This window comes from Triturus cristatus, chromosome 5_2 (genome assembly GCF_964204655.1).
Source record: "Triturus cristatus chromosome 5_2, aTriCri1.1, whole genome shotgun sequence".
In the NCBI taxonomy this organism is placed as follows: domain Eukaryota; kingdom Metazoa; phylum Chordata; class Amphibia; order Caudata; family Salamandridae; genus Triturus; species Triturus cristatus.
In genome coordinates, this window is record NC_140588.1 from 555,603,661 (window position 1) to 555,620,733 (window position 17,073).

At 34.0% G+C, this 17,073-nt stretch overlaps 14 non-coding genes across 14 annotated transcripts; 7 read left to right on the plus strand and 7 right to left on the minus strand.

The window, feature by feature from the left end:
* The first annotated feature begins 367 nt into the window (after positions 1-367).
* Positions 368-439, plus strand: TRNAQ-UUG (transfer RNA glutamine (anticodon UUG)). Its single transcript has one exon. It is a non-coding gene; the product is annotated as a tRNA-Gln (tRNA).
* An 825-nt stretch (positions 440-1,264) lies between these two features.
* TRNAQ-CUG (transfer RNA glutamine (anticodon CUG)) lies at positions 1,265-1,336 on the minus strand. The gene has a single exon. It is a non-coding gene; the product is annotated as a tRNA-Gln (tRNA).
* A 1,547-nt stretch (positions 1,337-2,883) lies between these two features.
* On the plus strand, positions 2,884-2,955 carry TRNAQ-UUG (transfer RNA glutamine (anticodon UUG)). Its single transcript has one exon. It is a non-coding gene; the product is annotated as a tRNA-Gln (tRNA).
* Positions 2,956-3,780: 825 nt separating this feature from the next.
* On the minus strand, positions 3,781-3,852 carry TRNAQ-CUG (transfer RNA glutamine (anticodon CUG)). The gene has a single exon. It is a non-coding gene; the product is annotated as a tRNA-Gln (tRNA).
* A 1,547-nt stretch (positions 3,853-5,399) lies between these two features.
* On the plus strand, positions 5,400-5,471 carry TRNAQ-UUG (transfer RNA glutamine (anticodon UUG)). The gene has a single exon. It is a non-coding gene; the product is annotated as a tRNA-Gln (tRNA).
* Positions 5,472-6,296: 825 nt separating this feature from the next.
* TRNAQ-CUG (transfer RNA glutamine (anticodon CUG)) lies at positions 6,297-6,368 on the minus strand. The gene has a single exon. It is a non-coding gene; the product is annotated as a tRNA-Gln (tRNA).
* A 1,547-nt stretch (positions 6,369-7,915) lies between these two features.
* TRNAQ-UUG (transfer RNA glutamine (anticodon UUG)) lies at positions 7,916-7,987 on the plus strand. Its single transcript has one exon. It is a non-coding gene; the product is annotated as a tRNA-Gln (tRNA).
* An 825-nt stretch (positions 7,988-8,812) lies between these two features.
* TRNAQ-CUG (transfer RNA glutamine (anticodon CUG)) lies at positions 8,813-8,884 on the minus strand. Its single transcript has one exon. It is a non-coding gene; the product is annotated as a tRNA-Gln (tRNA).
* Positions 8,885-10,431: 1,547 nt separating this feature from the next.
* TRNAQ-UUG (transfer RNA glutamine (anticodon UUG)) lies at positions 10,432-10,503 on the plus strand. Its single transcript has one exon. It is a non-coding gene; the product is annotated as a tRNA-Gln (tRNA).
* An 825-nt stretch (positions 10,504-11,328) lies between these two features.
* TRNAQ-CUG (transfer RNA glutamine (anticodon CUG)) lies at positions 11,329-11,400 on the minus strand. Its single transcript has one exon. It is a non-coding gene; the product is annotated as a tRNA-Gln (tRNA).
* Positions 11,401-12,947: 1,547 nt separating this feature from the next.
* TRNAQ-UUG (transfer RNA glutamine (anticodon UUG)) lies at positions 12,948-13,019 on the plus strand. The gene has a single exon. It is a non-coding gene; the product is annotated as a tRNA-Gln (tRNA).
* Positions 13,020-13,844: 825 nt separating this feature from the next.
* On the minus strand, positions 13,845-13,916 carry TRNAQ-CUG (transfer RNA glutamine (anticodon CUG)). The gene has a single exon. It is a non-coding gene; the product is annotated as a tRNA-Gln (tRNA).
* A 1,547-nt stretch (positions 13,917-15,463) lies between these two features.
* On the plus strand, positions 15,464-15,535 carry TRNAQ-UUG (transfer RNA glutamine (anticodon UUG)). Its single transcript has one exon. It is a non-coding gene; the product is annotated as a tRNA-Gln (tRNA).
* Positions 15,536-16,360: 825 nt separating this feature from the next.
* Positions 16,361-16,432, minus strand: TRNAQ-CUG (transfer RNA glutamine (anticodon CUG)). The gene has a single exon. It is a non-coding gene; the product is annotated as a tRNA-Gln (tRNA).
* Between the last annotated feature and the right edge of the window lie 641 nt (positions 16,433-17,073).

Here is a 17,073-nt window from a genome sequence, read left to right on the forward strand (position 1 = left end):
TTGTAAAGTTCAGATAAGTCCCACTGAAATTTGTACTCAGATCCCCGTTTTCAGAGTCCAGAGTGCTAACCATGACACCATCCACCCTCCCGTACCAGGGTGAGCTTTCCATTTTGACAGAAGAGATTTGCCTCAGGGGGCAACTTATCTTTCATTGAAAAATATTATCTCACGTAAAAACCACTGTTCAACAGAGTTATAACGTTATTTGAGTCTTTTGGGCAACATCCTTCCCCAACATAGTTCAATATGCAAAAGTTTACCAGAATAGGAAAGCAATCCAATTCAGTTTCTCTTTGACAGTAGAATATTAAAAACTTTGACATTTCCACATTGCTGCAGCAGTTTGTGCTCCTTTCACATGGGAGGTTCCATGGTGTAATGGTTAGCACTTTGGACTTTGAATCCAATGATCCGAGTTCAAATCTCGGTGGGACCATTTTATGACTCTTGACCAAATCATTTTCTTTCAAGTGTATTCATTAATATCACATATCTAATACCGGTAGGGTGAAAAATTAATTTATTGATTATACTCTAAAAGTTTACTAGATGTGAGCAAATAATAGAATTTTTACAATACCTGGAAACTAAATGGCTCAAAATAATGAGAGATTTTACAAACTCACTCTGGTTTCTCAAACTCATCACAGGGGCCTGATGCACGACATTACTTTTTAAAATCTTACTGTTATTGATAAGGGGAACAAGGAACTTTTTAATTGCAAAGCGTTCATTAAAACAAAACTTGAGGAGCCAAACTTTGTATTACGGTGACCGAAGATGTGCAGTTTGAATAATAATCTTGAAATTCAGACGTACAAAGATTTTACACACTGATTTTCAACAGTAATTCCACAACCAATAAAGTTGAATCTTTTGAAAGACATGTCAAAGGTGTGAATCTGAAATTCACTTTCAAAGAAATTCACAATGAAATGCACTGTGTAAGTCCAGCATGTTGTCAGCTAAGAAATCAGCAAAAATGAACTATCTCATTACTGGCCATATAGATGAGAAAGGAAAATAAACTCATGTTTACAATGTGGATGTGAAAGAACAGTTTCTAGGTTCAGCATCAATATTTATGTTTATGAATAATTGATATGTTCATATTGTCTAACAGCTATCTAGACGGATAAAGCTATGTATGCATCTATACATACTTATGCGTTCATACGCATCAGTATAAAACATTGATATTAGGTTTTTTCTAGACCAAATTCTAAAAAATGAGTTAAACAGTGAATCTCATAATTGTAGTAGGTCCCACCGAGATTTGAACTCGGATCGCTGGATTCAGAGTCCAGAGTGCTAACCATTACACCATGGAACCCTCTCACACAAGAGTGACTTTTCCATTGAGACAAAAGAGAGCGCATCAGTGATGGCCTTCTCTTATATTGATACAAAGATATCTCATTTGAATGGTCATAGTGGATAGAGCTTTAATGTGATTTGATTCTTTTCGCTATATTCTCTATAAAAGTGTTAAATATTCAAATGTTTATCAGAATATAAAAGTTATATCACAATGTTCATCTTTGCCTGTAGCATAATTAAACAGTCTACATTTCCAGACTACAGAAGCAATGTCTCTGTCTCCTGCATGGGTAGCTCCATAGAGCAATGGTTGGCAATTTGGACTTTGCATCCATTGATCCGATTTGAGACCTTGGAGGGACTTTTTTTATTACTCTTGAGCTTTTCCATTTCTTCATCTTTGTTCATTGATAGCTCAAATCCAACACCAGTAGGTTGAAAGAGTCAATTATTGAATGCTTTCAAAATGTCCATCAGCTTGAACAAGTTACATCAATACAAACTTTACAATACTTTGACATCAAATTTCTTCACAAAGTAGTTAGCCATTATAAAATCATATCCTGATTTTCTCAAACGCATTTCAGACGGGTGATTCACAGCATCACTTTTTTAAGCTTTCCTGCTATTGATAAGGCGAAAATAGCACATTTTGAATGAGAAGTTTTCTTCAATCAAACATAGAGGAACCCAAATGATGATCTCATTCAGCTAGTAAAAATGTTGTTTTATATTAGTATGGAAATCGTGAAAAGAAAATGTTTTTCATGCTGATTTACAACAGTTGATCTCCAATCGTAAAATATAAGCTTTTGGTCGGAGGCATCACAGGTACTGATCAAATTCTCATTTTTGAACTTTATTCACAAATCATATGATATGCTTTGTATACATCAACTGTATTGTTGGATCAATAATGAGTAAAAAGTGACTATCTCAATTTCAGGACATATAAAAGAGAAAGAAGTAGAAACTCATGTTTCAAATGCTGAGAGGCAACAACTGTTCATGATTTTCACCTCCACTAATTATATTTATTTTTATAATCTATATGTTTATATTTTCCTATAAATATACAGAGACATATAGCTATATATACAGAGATACATATGTACAGGTTGATTTTTACATGTTTATAAGTAAATGTGATGTTGTTCCAAATAAAACTTCTAAGAACTGAATGGAAAAGAAAATTGTAAAGTTCAGATAAGTCCCACTGAAATTTGTACTCAGATCCCCGTTTTCAGAGTCCAGAGTGCTAACCATGACACCATCCACCCTCCCGTACCAGGGTGAGCTTTCCATTTTGACAGAAGAGATTTGCCTCAGGGGGCAACTTATCTTTCATTGAAAAATATTATCTCACGTAAAAACCACTGTTCAACAGAGTTATAACGTTATTTGAGTCTTTTGGGCAACATCCTTCCCCAACATAGTTCAATATGCAAAAGTTTACCAGAATAGGAAAGCAATCCAATTCAGTTTCTCTTTGACAGTAGAATATTAAAAACTTTGACATTTCCACATTGCTGCAGCAGTTTGCGCTCCTTTCACATGGGAGGTTCCATGGTGTAATGGTTAGCACTTTGGACTTTGAATCCAATGATCCGAGTTCAAATCTCGGTGGGACCATTTTATGACTCTTGACCAAATCATTTTCTTTCAAGTGTATTCATTAATATCACATATCTAATACCGGTAGGGTGAAAAATTAATTTATTGATTATACTCTAAAAGTTTACTAGATGTGAGCAAATAATAGAATTTTTACAATACCTGGAAACTAAATGGCTCAAAATAATGAGAGATTTTACAAACTCACTCTGGTTTCTCAAACTCATCACAGGGGCCTGATGCACGACATTACTTTTTAAAATCTTACTGTTATTGATAAGGGGAACAAGGAACTTTTTAATTGCAAAGCGTTCATTAAAACAAAACTTGAGGAGCCAAACTTTGTATTACGGTGACCGAAGATGTGCAGTTTGAATAATAATCTTGAAATTCAGACGTACAAAGATTTTACACACTGATTTTCAACAGTAATTCCACAACCAATAAAGTTGAATCTTTTGAAAGACATGTCAAAGGTGTGAATCTGAAATTCACTTTCAAAGAAATTCACAATGAAATGCACTGTGTAAGTCCAGCATGTTGTCAGCTAAGAAATCAGCAAAAATGAACTATCTCATTACTGGCCATATAGATGAGAAAGGAAAATAAACTCATGTTTACAATGTGGATGTGAAAGAACAGTTTCTAGGTTCAGCATCAATATTTATGTTTATGAATAATTGATATGTTCATATTGTCTAACAGCTATCTAGACGGATAAAGCTATGTATGCATCTATACACGCTTATGCGTTCATACGCATCAGTATAAAACATTGATATTAGGTTTTTTCTAGACCAAATTCTAAAAAATGAGTTAAACAGTGAATCTCATAATTGTAGTAGGTCCCACCGAGATTTGAACTCGGATCGCTGGATTCAGAGTCCAGAGTGCTAACCATTACACCATGGAACCCTCTCACACAAGAGTGACTTTTCCATTGAGACAAAAGAGAGCGCATCAGTGATGGCCTTCTCTTATATTGATACAAAGATATCTCATTTGAATGGTCATAGTGGATAGAGCTTTAATGTGATTTGATTCTTTTCGCTATATTCTCTATAAAAGTGTTAAATATTCAAATGTTTATCAGAATATAAAAGTTATATCACAATGTTCATCTTTGCCTGTAGCATAATTAAACAGTCTACATTTCCAGACTACAGAAGCAATGTCTCTGTCTCCTGCATGGGTAGCTCCATAGAGCAATGGTTGGCAATTTGGACTTTGCATCCAATGATCCGATTTGAGACCTTGGAGGGACTTTTTTTATTACTCTTGAGCTTTTCCATTTCTTCATCTTTGTTCATTGATAGCTCAAATCCAACACCAGTAGGTTGAAAGAGTCAATTATTGAATGCTTTCAAAATGTCCATCAGCTTGAACAAGTTACATCAATACAAACTTTACAATACTTTGACATCAAATTTCTTCACAAAGTAGTTAGCCATTATAAAATCATATCCTGATTTTCTCAAACGCATTTCAGACGGGTGATTCACAGCATCACTTTTTTAAGCTTTCCTGCTATTGATAAGGCGAAAATAGCACATTTTGAATGAGAAGTTTTCTTCAATCAAACATAGAGGAACCCAAATGATGATCTCATTCAGCTAGTAAAAATGTTGTTTTATATTAGTATGGAAATCGTGAAAAGAAAATGTTTTTCATGCTGATTTACAACAGTTGATCTCCAATCGTAAAATATAAGCTTTTGGTCGGAGGCATCACAGGTACTGATCAAATTCTCATTTTTGAACTTTATTCACAAATCATATGATATGCTTTGTATACATCAACTGTATTGTTGGATCAATAATGAGTAAAAAGTGACTATCTCAATTTCAGGACATATAAAAGAGAAAGAAGTAGAAACTCATGTTTCAAATGCTGAGAGGCAACAACTGTTCATGATTTTCACCTCCACTAATTATATTTATTTTTATAATCTATATGTTTATATTTTCCTATAAATATACAGAGACATATAGCTATATATACAGAGATACATATGTACAGGTTGATTTTTACATGTTTATAAGTAAATGTGATGTTGTTCCAAATAAAACTTCTAAGAACTGAATGGAAAAGAAAATTGTAAAGTTCAGATAAGTCCCACTGAAATTTGTACTCAGATCCCCGTTTTCAGAGTCCAGAGTGCTAACCATGACACCATCCACCCTCCCGTACCAGGGTGAGCTTTCCATTTTGACAGAAGAGATTTGCCTCAGGGGGCAACTTATCTTTCATTGAAAAATATTATCTCACGTAAAAACCACTGTTCAACAGAGTTATAACGTTATTTGAGTCTTTTGGGCAACATCCTTCCCCAACATAGTTCAATATGCAAAAGTTTACCAGAATAGGAAAGCAATCCAATTCAGTTTCTCTTTGACAGTAGAATATTAAAAACTTTGACATTTCCACATTGCTGCAGCAGTTTGTGCTCCTTTCACATGGGAGGTTCCATGGTGTAATGGTTAGCACTTTGGACTTTGAATCCAATGATCCGAGTTCAAATCTCGGTGGGACCATTTTATGACTCTTGACCAAATCATTTTCTTTCAAGTGTATTCATTAATATCACATATCTAATACCGGTAGGGTGAAAAATTAATTTATTGATTATACTCTAAAAGTTTACTAGATGTGAGCAAATAATAGAATTTTTACAATACCTGGAAACTAAATGGCTCAAAATAATGAGAGATTTTACAAACTCACTCTGGTTTCTCAAACTCATCACAGGGGCCTGATGCACGACATTACTTTTTAAAATCTTACTGTTATTGATAAGGGGAACAAGGAACTTTTTAATTGCAAAGCGTTCATTAAAACAAAACTTGAGGAGCCAAACTTTGTATTACGGTGACCGAAGATGTGCAGTTTGAATAATAATCTTGAAATTCAGACGTACAAAGATTTTACACACTGATTTTCAACAGTAATTCCACAACCAATAAAGTTGAATCTTTTGAAAGACATGTCAAAGGTGTGAATCTGAAATTCACTTTCAAAGAAATTCACAATGAAATGCACTGTGTAAGTCCAGCATGTTGTCAGCTAAGAAATCAGCAAAAATGAACTATCTCATTACTGGCCATATAGATGAGAAAGGAAAATAAACTCATGTTTACAATGTGGATGTGAAAGAACAGTTTCTAGGTTCAGCATCAATATTTATGTTTATGAATAATTGATATGTTCATATTGTCTAACAGCTATCTAGACGGATAAAGCTATGTATGCATCTATACATACTTATGCGTTCATACGCATCAGTATAAAACATTGATATTAGGTTTTTTCTAGACCAAATTCTAAAAAATGAGTTAAACAGTGAATCTCATAATTGTAGTAGGTCCCACCGAGATTTGAACTCGGATCGCTGGATTCAGAGTCCAGAGTGCTAACCATTACACCATGGAACCCTCTCACACAAGAGTGACTTTTCCATTGAGACAAAAGAGAGCGCATCAGTGATGGCCTTCTCTTATATTGATACAAAGATATCTCATTTGAATGGTCATAGTGGATAGAGCTTTAATGTGATTTGATTCTTTTCGCTATATTCTCTATAAAAGTGTTAAATATTCAAATGTTTATCAGAATATAAAAGTTATATCACAATGTTCATCTTTGCCTGTAGCATAATTAAACAGTCTACATTTCCAGACTACAGAAGCAATGTCTCTGTCTCCTGCATGGGTAGCTCCATAGAGCAATGGTTGGCAATTTGGACTTTGCATCCATTGATCCGATTTGAGACCTTGGAGGGACTTTTTTTATTACTCTTGAGCTTTTCCATTTCTTCATCTTTGTTCATTGATAGCTCAAATCCAACACCAGTAGGTTGAAAGAGTCAATTATTGAATGCTTTCAAAATGTCCATCAGCTTGAACAAGTTACATCAATACAAACTTTACAATACTTTGACATCAAATTTCTTCACAAAGTAGTTAGCCATTATAAAATCATATCCTGATTTTCTCAAACGCATTTCAGACGGGTGATTCACAGCATCACTTTTTTAAGCTTTCCTGCTATTGATAAGGCGAAAATAGCACATTTTGAATGAGAAGTTTTCTTCAATCAAACATAGAGGAACCCAAATGATGATCTCATTCAGCTAGTAAAAATGTTGTTTTATATTAGTATGGAAATCGTGAAAAGAAAATGTTTTTCATGCTGATTTACAACAGTTGATCTCCAATCGTAAAATATAAGCTTTTGGTCGGAGGCATCACAGGTACTGATCAAATTCTCATTTTTGAACTTTATTCACAAATCATATGATATGCTTTGTATACATCAACTGTATTGTTGGATCAATAATGAGTAAAAAGTGACTATCTCAATTTCAGGACATATAAAAGAGAAAGAAGTAGAAACTCATGTTTCAAATGCTGAGAGGCAACAACTGTTCATGATTTTCACCTCCACTAATTATATTTATTTTTATAATCTATATGTTTATATTTTCCTATAAATATACAGAGACATATAGCTATATATACAGAGATACATATGTACAGGTTGATTTTTACATGTTTATAAGTAAATGTGATGTTGTTCCAAATAAAACTTCTAAGAACTGAATGGAAAAGAAAATTGTAAAGTTCAGATAAGTCCCACTGAAATTTGTACTCAGATCCCCGTTTTCAGAGTCCAGAGTGCTAACCATGACACCATCCACCCTCCCGTACCAGGGTGAGCTTTCCATTTTGACAGAAGAGATTTGCCTCAGGGGGCAACTTATCTTTCATTGAAAAATATTATCTCACGTAAAAACCACTGTTCAACAGAGTTATAACGTTATTTGAGTCTTTTGGGCAACATCCTTCCCCAACATAGTTCAATATGCAAAAGTTTACCAGAATAGGAAAGCAATCCAATTCAGTTTCTCTTTGACAGTAGAATATTAAAAACTTTGACATTTCCACATTGCTGCAGCAGTTTGTGCTCCTTTCACATGGGAGGTTCCATGGTGTAATGGTTAGCACTTTGGACTTTGAATCCAATGATCCGAGTTCAAATCTCGGTGGGACCATTTTATGACTCTTGACCAAATCATTTTCTTTCAAGTGTATTCATTAATATCACATATCTAATACCGGTAGGGTGAAAAATTAATTTATTGATTATACTCTAAAAGTTTACTAGATGTGAGCAAATAATAGAATTTTTACAATACCTGGAAACTAAATGGCTCAAAATAATGAGAGATTTTACAAACTCACTCTGGTTTCTCAAACTCATCACAGGGGCCTGATGCACGACATTACTTTTTAAAATCTTACTGTTATTGATAAGGGGAACAAGGAACTTTTTAATTGCAAAGCGTTCATTAAAACAAAACTTGAGGAGCCAAACTTTGTATTACGGTGACCGAAGATGTGCAGTTTGAATAATAATCTTGAAATTCAGACGTACAAAGATTTTACACACTGATTTTCAACAGTAATTCCACAACCAATAAAGTTGAATCTTTTGAAAGACATGTCAAAGGTGTGAATCTGAAATTCACTTTCAAAGAAATTCACAATGAAATGCACTGTGTAAGTCCAGCATGTTGTCAGCTAAGAAATCAGCAAAAATGAACTATCTCATTACTGGCCATATAGATGAGAAAGGAAAATAAACTCATGTTTACAATGTGGATGTGAAAGAACAGTTTCTAGGTTCAGCATCAATATTTATGTTTATGAATAATTGATATGTTCATATTGTCTAACAGCTATCTAGACGGATAAAGCTATGTATGCATCTATACATACTTATGCGTTCATACGCATCAGTATAAAACATTGATATTAGGTTTTTTCTAGACCAAATTCTAAAAAATGAGTTAAACAGTGAATCTCATAATTGTAGTAGGTCCCACCGAGATTTGAACTCGGATCGCTGGATTCAGAGTCCAGAGTGCTAACCATTACACCATGGAACCCTCTCACACAAGAGTGACTTTTCCATTGAGACAAAAGAGAGCGCATCAGTGATGGCCTTCTCTTATATTGATACAAAGATATCTCATTTGAATGGTCATAGTGGATAGAGCTTTAATGTGATTTGATTCTTTTCGCTATATTCTCTATAAAAGTGTTAAATATTCAAATGTTTATCAGAATATAAAAGTTATATCACAATGTTCATCTTTGCCTGTAGCATAATTAAACAGTCTACATTTCCAGACTACAGAAGCAATGTCTCTGTCTCCTGCATGGGTAGCTCCATAGAGCAATGGTTGGCAATTTGGACTTTGCATCCATTGATCCGATTTGAGACCTTGGAGGGACTTTTTTTATTACTCTTGAGCTTTTCCATTTCTTCATCTTTGTTCATTGATAGCTCAAATCCAACACCAGTAGGTTGAAAGAGTCAATTATTGAATGCTTTCAAAATGTCCATCAGCTTGAACAAGTTACATCAATACAAACTTTACAATACTTTGACATCAAATTTCTTCACAAAGTAGTTAGCCATTATAAAATCATATCCTGATTTTCTCAAACGCATTTCAGACGGGTGATTCACAGCATCACTTTTTTAAGCTTTCCTGCTATTGATAAGGCGAAAATAGCACATTTTGAATGAGAAGTTTTCTTCAATCAAACATAGAGGAACCCAAATGATGATCTCATTCAGCTAGTAAAAATGTTGTTTTATATTAGTATGGAAATCGTGAAAAGAAAATGTTTTTCATGCTGATTTACAACAGTTGATCTCCAATCGTAAAATATAAGCTTTTGGTCGGAGGCATCACAGGTACTGATCAAATTCTCATTTTTGAACTTTATTCACAAATCATATGATATGCTTTGTATACATCAACTGTATTGTTGGATCAATAATGAGTAAAAAGTGACTATCTCAATTTCAGGACATATAAAAGAGAAAGAAGTAGAAACTCATGTTTCAAATGCTGAGAGGCAACAACTGTTCATGATTTTCACCTCCACTAATTATATTTATTTTTATAATCTATATGTTTATATTTTCCTATAAATATACAGAGACATATAGCTATATATACAGAGATACATATGTACAGGTTGATTTTTACATGTTTATAAGTAAATGTGATGTTGTTCCAAATAAAACTTCTAAGAACTGAATGGAAAAGAAAATTGTAAAGTTCAGATAAGTCCCACTGAAATTTGTACTCAGATCCCCGTTTTCAGAGTCCAGAGTGCTAACCATGACACCATCCACCCTCCCGTACCAGGGTGAGCTTTCCATTTTGACAGAAGAGATTTGCCTCAGGGGGCAACTTATCTTTCATTGAAAAATATTATCTCACGTAAAAACCACTGTTCAACAGAGTTATAACGTTATTTGAGTCTTTTGGGCAACATCCTTCCCCAACATAGTTCAATATGCAAAAGTTTACCAGAATAGGAAAGCAATCCAATTCAGTTTCTCTTTGACAGTAGAATATTAAAAACTTTGACATTTCCACATTGCTGCAGCAGTTTGCGCTCCTTTCACATGGGAGGTTCCATGGTGTAATGGTTAGCACTTTGGACTTTGAATCCAATGATCCGAGTTCAAATCTCGGTGGGACCATTTTATGACTCTTGACCAAATCATTTTCTTTCAAGTGTATTCATTAATATCACATATCTAATACCGGTAGGGTGAAAAATTAATTTATTGATTATACTCTAAAAGTTTACTAGATGTGAGCAAATAATAGAATTTTTACAATACCTGGAAACTAAATGGCTCAAAATAATGAGAGATTTTACAAACTCACTCTGGTTTCTCAAACTCATCACAGGGGCCTGATGCACGACATTACTTTTTAAAATCTTACTGTTATTGATAAGGGGAACAAGGAACTTTTTAATTGCAAAGCGTTCATTAAAACAAAACTTGAGGAGCCAAACTTTGTATTACGGTGACCGAAGATGTGCAGTTTGAATAATAATCTTGAAATTCAGACGTACAAAGATTTTACACACTGATTTTCAACAGTAATTCCACAACCAATAAAGTTGAATCTTTTGAAAGACATGTCAAAGGTGTGAATCTGAAATTCACTTTCAAAGAAATTCACAATGAAATGCACTGTGTAAGTCCAGCATGTTGTCAGCTAAGAAATCAGCAAAAATGAACTATCTCATTACTGGCCATATAGATGAGAAAGGAAAATAAACTCATGTTTACAATGTGGATGTGAAAGAACAGTTTCTAGGTTCAGCATCAATATTTATGTTTATGAATAATTGATATGTTCATATTGTCTAACAGCTATCTAGACGGATAAAGCTATGTATGCATCTATACACGCTTATGCGTTCATACGCATCAGTATAAAACATTGATATTAGGTTTTTTCTAGACCAAATTCTAAAAAATGAGTTAAACAGTGAATCTCATAATTGTAGTAGGTCCCACCGAGATTTGAACTCGGATCGCTGGATTCAGAGTCCAGAGTGCTAACCATTACACCATGGAACCCTCTCACACAAGAGTGACTTTTCCATTGAGACAAAAGAGAGCGCATCAGTGATGGCCTTCTCTTATATTGATACAAAGATATCTCATTTGAATGGTCATAGTGGATAGAGCTTTAATGTGATTTGATTCTTTTCGCTATATTCTCTATAAAAGTGTTAAATATTCAAATGTTTATCAGAATATAAAAGTTATATCACAATGTTCATCTTTGCCTGTAGCATAATTAAACAGTCTACATTTCCAGACTACAGAAGCAATGTCTCTGTCTCCTGCATGGGTAGCTCCATAGAGCAATGGTTGGCAATTTGGACTTTGCATCCAATGATCCGATTTGAGACCTTGGAGGGACTTTTTTTATTACTCTTGAGCTTTTCCATTTCTTCATCTTTGTTCATTGATAGCTCAAATCCAACACCAGTAGGTTGAAAGAGTCAATTATTGAATGCTTTCAAAATGTCCATCAGCTTGAACAAGTTACATCAATACAAACTTTACAATACTTTGACATCAAATTTCTTCACAAAGTAGTTAGCCATTATAAAATCATATCCTGATTTTCTCAAACGCATTTCAGACGGGTGATTCACAGCATCACTTTTTTAAGCTTTCCTGCTATTGATAAGGCGAAAATAGCACATTTTGAATGAGAAGTTTTCTTCAATCAAACATAGAGGAACCCAAATGATGATCTCATTCAGCTAGTAAAAATGTTGTTTTATATTAGTATGGAAATCGTGAAAAGAAAATGTTTTTCATGCTGATTTACAACAGTTGATCTCCAATCGTAAAATATAAGCTTTTGGTCGGAGGCATCACAGGTACTGATCAAATTCTCATTTTTGAACTTTATTCACAAATCATATGATATGCTTTGTATACATCAACTGTATTGTTGGATCAATAATGAGTAAAAAGTGACTATCTCAATTTCAGGACATATAAAAGAGAAAGAAGTAGAAACTCATGTTTCAAATGCTGAGAGGCAACAACTGTTCATGATTTTCACCTCCACTAATTATATTTATTTTTATAATCTATATGTTTATATTTTCCTATAAATATACAGAGACATATAGCTATATATACAGAGATACATATGTACAGGTTGATTTTTACATGTTTATAAGTAAATGTGATGTTGTTCCAAATAAAACTTCTAAGAACTGAATGGAAAAGAAAATTGTAAAGTTCAGATAAGTCCCACTGAAATTTGTACTCAGATCCCCGTTTTCAGAGTCCAGAGTGCTAACCATGACACCATCCACCCTCCCGTACCAGGGTGAGCTTTCCATTTTGACAGAAGAGATTTGCCTCAGGGGGCAACTTATCTTTCATTGAAAAATATTATCTCACGTAAAAACCACTGTTCAACAGAGTTATAACGTTATTTGAGTCTTTTGGGCAACATCCTTCCCCAACATAGTTCAATATGCAAAAGTTTACCAGAATAGGAAAGCAATCCAATTCAGTTTCTCTTTGACAGTAGAATATTAAAAACTTTGACATTTCCACATTGCTGCAGCAGTTTGTGCTCCTTTCACATGGGAGGTTCCATGGTGTAATGGTTAGCACTTTGGACTTTGAATCCAATGATCCGAGTTCAAATCTCGGTGGGACCATTTTATGACTCTTGACCAAATCATTTTCTTTCAAGTGTATTCATTAATATCACATATCTAATACCGGTAGGGTGAAAAATTAATTTATTGATTATACTCTAAAAGTTTACTAGATGTGAGCAAATAATAGAATTTTTACAATACCTGGAAACTAAATGGCTCAAAATAATGAGAGATTTTACAAACTCACTCTGGTTTCTCAAACTCATCACAGGGGCCTGATGCACGACATTACTTTTTAAAATCTTACTGTTATTGATAAGGGGAACAAGGAACTTTTTAATTGCAAAGCGTTCATTAAAACAAAACTTGAGGAGCCAAACTTTGTATTACGGTGACCGAAGATGTGCAGTTTGAATAATAATCTTGAAATTCAGACGTACAAAGATTTTACACACTGATTTTCAACAGTAATTCCACAACCAATAAAGTTGAATCTTTTGAAAGACATGTCAAAGGTGTGAATCTGAAATTCACTTTCAAAGAAATTCACAATGAAATGCACTGTGTAAGTCCAGCATGTTGTCAGCTAAGAAATCAGCAAAAATGAACTATCTCATTACTGGCCATATAGATGAGAAAGGAAAATAAACTCATGTTTACAATGTGGATGTGAAAGAACAGTTTCTAGGTTCAGCATCAATATTTATGTTTATGAATAATTGATATGTTCATATTGTCTAACAGCTATCTAGACGGATAAAGCTATGTATGCATCTATACATACTTATGCGTTCATACGCATCAGTATAAAACATTGATATTAGGTTTTTTCTAGACCAAATTCTAAAAAATGAGTTAAACAGTGAATCTCATAATTGTAGTAGGTCCCACCGAGATTTGAACTCGGATCGCTGGATTCAGAGTCCAGAGTGCTAACCATTACACCATGGAACCCTCTCACACAAGAGTGACTTTTCCATTGAGACAAAAGAGAGCGCATCAGTGATGGCCTTCTCTTATATTGATACAAAGATATCTCATTTGAATGGTCATAGTGGATAGAGCTTTAATGTGATTTGATTCTTTTCGCTATATTCTCTATAAAAGTGTTAAATATTCAAATGTTTATCAGAATATAAAAGTTATATCACAATGTTCATCTTTGCCTGTAGCATAATTAAACAGTCTACATTTCCAGACTACAGAAGCAATGTCTCTGTCTCCTGCATGGGTAGCTCCATAGAGCAATGGTTGGCAATTTGGACTTTGCATCCAATGATCCGATTTGAGACCTTGGAGGGACTTTTTTTATTACTCTTGAGCTTTTCCATTTCTTCATCTTTGTTCATTGATAGCTCAAATCCAACACCAGTAGGTTGAAAGAGTCAATTATTGAATGCTTTCAAAATGTCCATCAGCTTGAACAAGTTACATCAATACAAACTTTACAATACTTTGACATCAAATTTCTTCACAAAGTAGTTAGCCATTATAAAATCATATCCTGATTTTCTCAAACGCATTTCAGACGGGTGATTCACAGCATCACTTTTTTAAGCTTTCCTGCTATTGATAAGGCGAAAATAGCACATTTTGAATGAGAAGTTTTCTTCAATCAAACATAGAGGAACCCAAATGATGATCTCATTCAGCTAGTAAAAATGTTGTTTTATATTAGTATGGAAATCGTGAAAAGAAAATGTTTTTCATGCTGATTTACAACAGTTGATCTCCAATCGTAAAATATAAGCTTTTGGTCGGAGGCATCACAGGTACTGATCAAATTCTCATTTTTGAACTTTATTCACAAATCATATGATATGCTTTGTATACATCAACTGTATTGTTGGATCAATAATGAGTAAAAAGTGACTATCTCAATTTCAGGACATATAAAAGAGAAAGAAGTAGAAACTCATGTTTCAAATGCTGAGAGGCAACAACTGTTCATGATTTTCACCTCCACTAATTATATTTATTTTTATAATCTATATGTTTATATTTTCCTATAAATATACAGAGACATATAGCTATATATACAGAGATACATATGTACAGGTTGATTTTTACATGTTTATAAGTAAATGTGATGTTGTTCCAAATAAAACTTCTAAGAACTGAATGGAAAAGAAAATTGTAAAGTTCAGATAAGTCCCACTGAAATTTGTACTCAGATCCCCGTTTTCAGAGTCCAGAGTGCTAACCATGACACCATCCACCCTCCCGTACCAGGGTGAGCTTTCCATTTTGACAGAAGAGATTTGCCTCAGGGGGCAACTTATCTTTCATTGAAAAATATTATCTCACGTAAAAACCACTGTTCAACAGAGTTATAACGTTATTTGAGTCTTTTGGGCAACATCCTTCCCCAACATAGTTCAATATGCAAAAGTTTACCAGAATAGGAAAGCAATCCAATTCAGTTTCTCTTTGACAGTAGAATATTAAAAACTTTGACATTTCCACATTGCTGCAGCAGTTTGCGTTCCTTTCACATGGGAGGTTCCATGGTGTAATGGTTAGCACTTTGGACTTTGAATCCAATGATCCGAGTTCAAATCTCGGTGGGACCATTTTATGACTCTTGACCAAATCATTTTCTTTCAAGTGTATTCATTAATATCACATATCTAATACCGGTAGGGTGAAAAATTAATTTATTGATTATACTCTAAAAGTTTACTAGATGTGAGCAAATAATAGAATTTTTACAATACCTGGAAACTAAATGGCTCAAAATAATGAGAGATTTTACAAACTCACTCTGGTTTCTCAAACTCATCACAGGGGCCTGATGCACGACATTACTTTTTAAAATCTTACTGTTATTGATAAGGGGAACAAGGAACTTTTTAATTGCAAAGCGTTCATTAAAACAAAACTTGAGGAGCCAAACTTTGTATTACGGTGACCGAAGATGTGCAGTTTGAATAATAATCTTGAAATTCAGACGTACAAAGATTTTACACACTGATTTTCAACAGTAATTCCACAACCAATAAAGTTGAATCTTTTGAAAGACATGTCAAAGGTGTGAATCTGAAATTCACTTTCAAAGAAATTCACAATGAAATGCACTGTGTAAGTCCAGCATGTTGTCAGCTAAGAAATCAGCAAAAATGAACTATCTCATTACTGGCCATATAGATGAGAAAGGAAAATAAACTCATGTTTACAATGTGGATGTGAAAGAACAGTTTCTAGGTTCAGCTTCAATATTTATGTTTATGAATAATTGATATGTTCATATTGTCTAACAGCTATCTAGACGGATAAAGCTATGTATGCATCTATACATACTTATGCGTTCATACGCATCAGTATAAAACATTGATATTAGGTTTTTTCTAGACCAAATTCTAAAAAATGAGTTAAACAGTGAATCTCATAATTGTAGTAGGTCCCACCGAGATTTGAACTCGGATCGCTGGATTCAGAGTCCAGAGTGCTAACCATTACACCATGGAACCCTCTCACACAAGAGTGACTTTTCCATTGAGACAAAAGAGAGCGCATCAGTGATGGCCTTCTCTTATATTGATACAAAGATATCTCATTTGAATGGTCATAGTGGATAGAGCTTTAATGTGATTTGATTCTTTTCGCTATATTCTCTATAAAAGTGTTAAATATTCAAATGTTTATCAGAATATAAAAGTTATATCACAATGTTCATCTTTGCCTGTAGCATAATTAAACAGTCTACATTTCCAGACTACAGAAGCAATGTCTCTGTCTCCTGCATGGGTAGCTCCATAGAGCAATGGTTGGCAATTTGGACTTTGCATCCAATGATCCGATTTGAGACCTTGGAGGGACTTTTTTTATTACTCTTGAGCTTTTCCATTTCTTCATCTTTGTTCATTGATAGCTCAAATCCAACACCAGTAGGTTGAAAGAGTCAATTATTGAATGCTTTCAAAATGTCCATCAGCTTGAACAAGTTACATCAATACAAACTTTACAATACTTTGACATCAAATTTCTTCACAAAGTAGTTAGCCATTATAAAATCATATCCTGATTTTCTCAAACGCATTTCAGACGGGTGATTCACAGCATCACTTTTTTAAGCTTTCCTGCTATTGATAAGGCGAAAATAGCACATTTT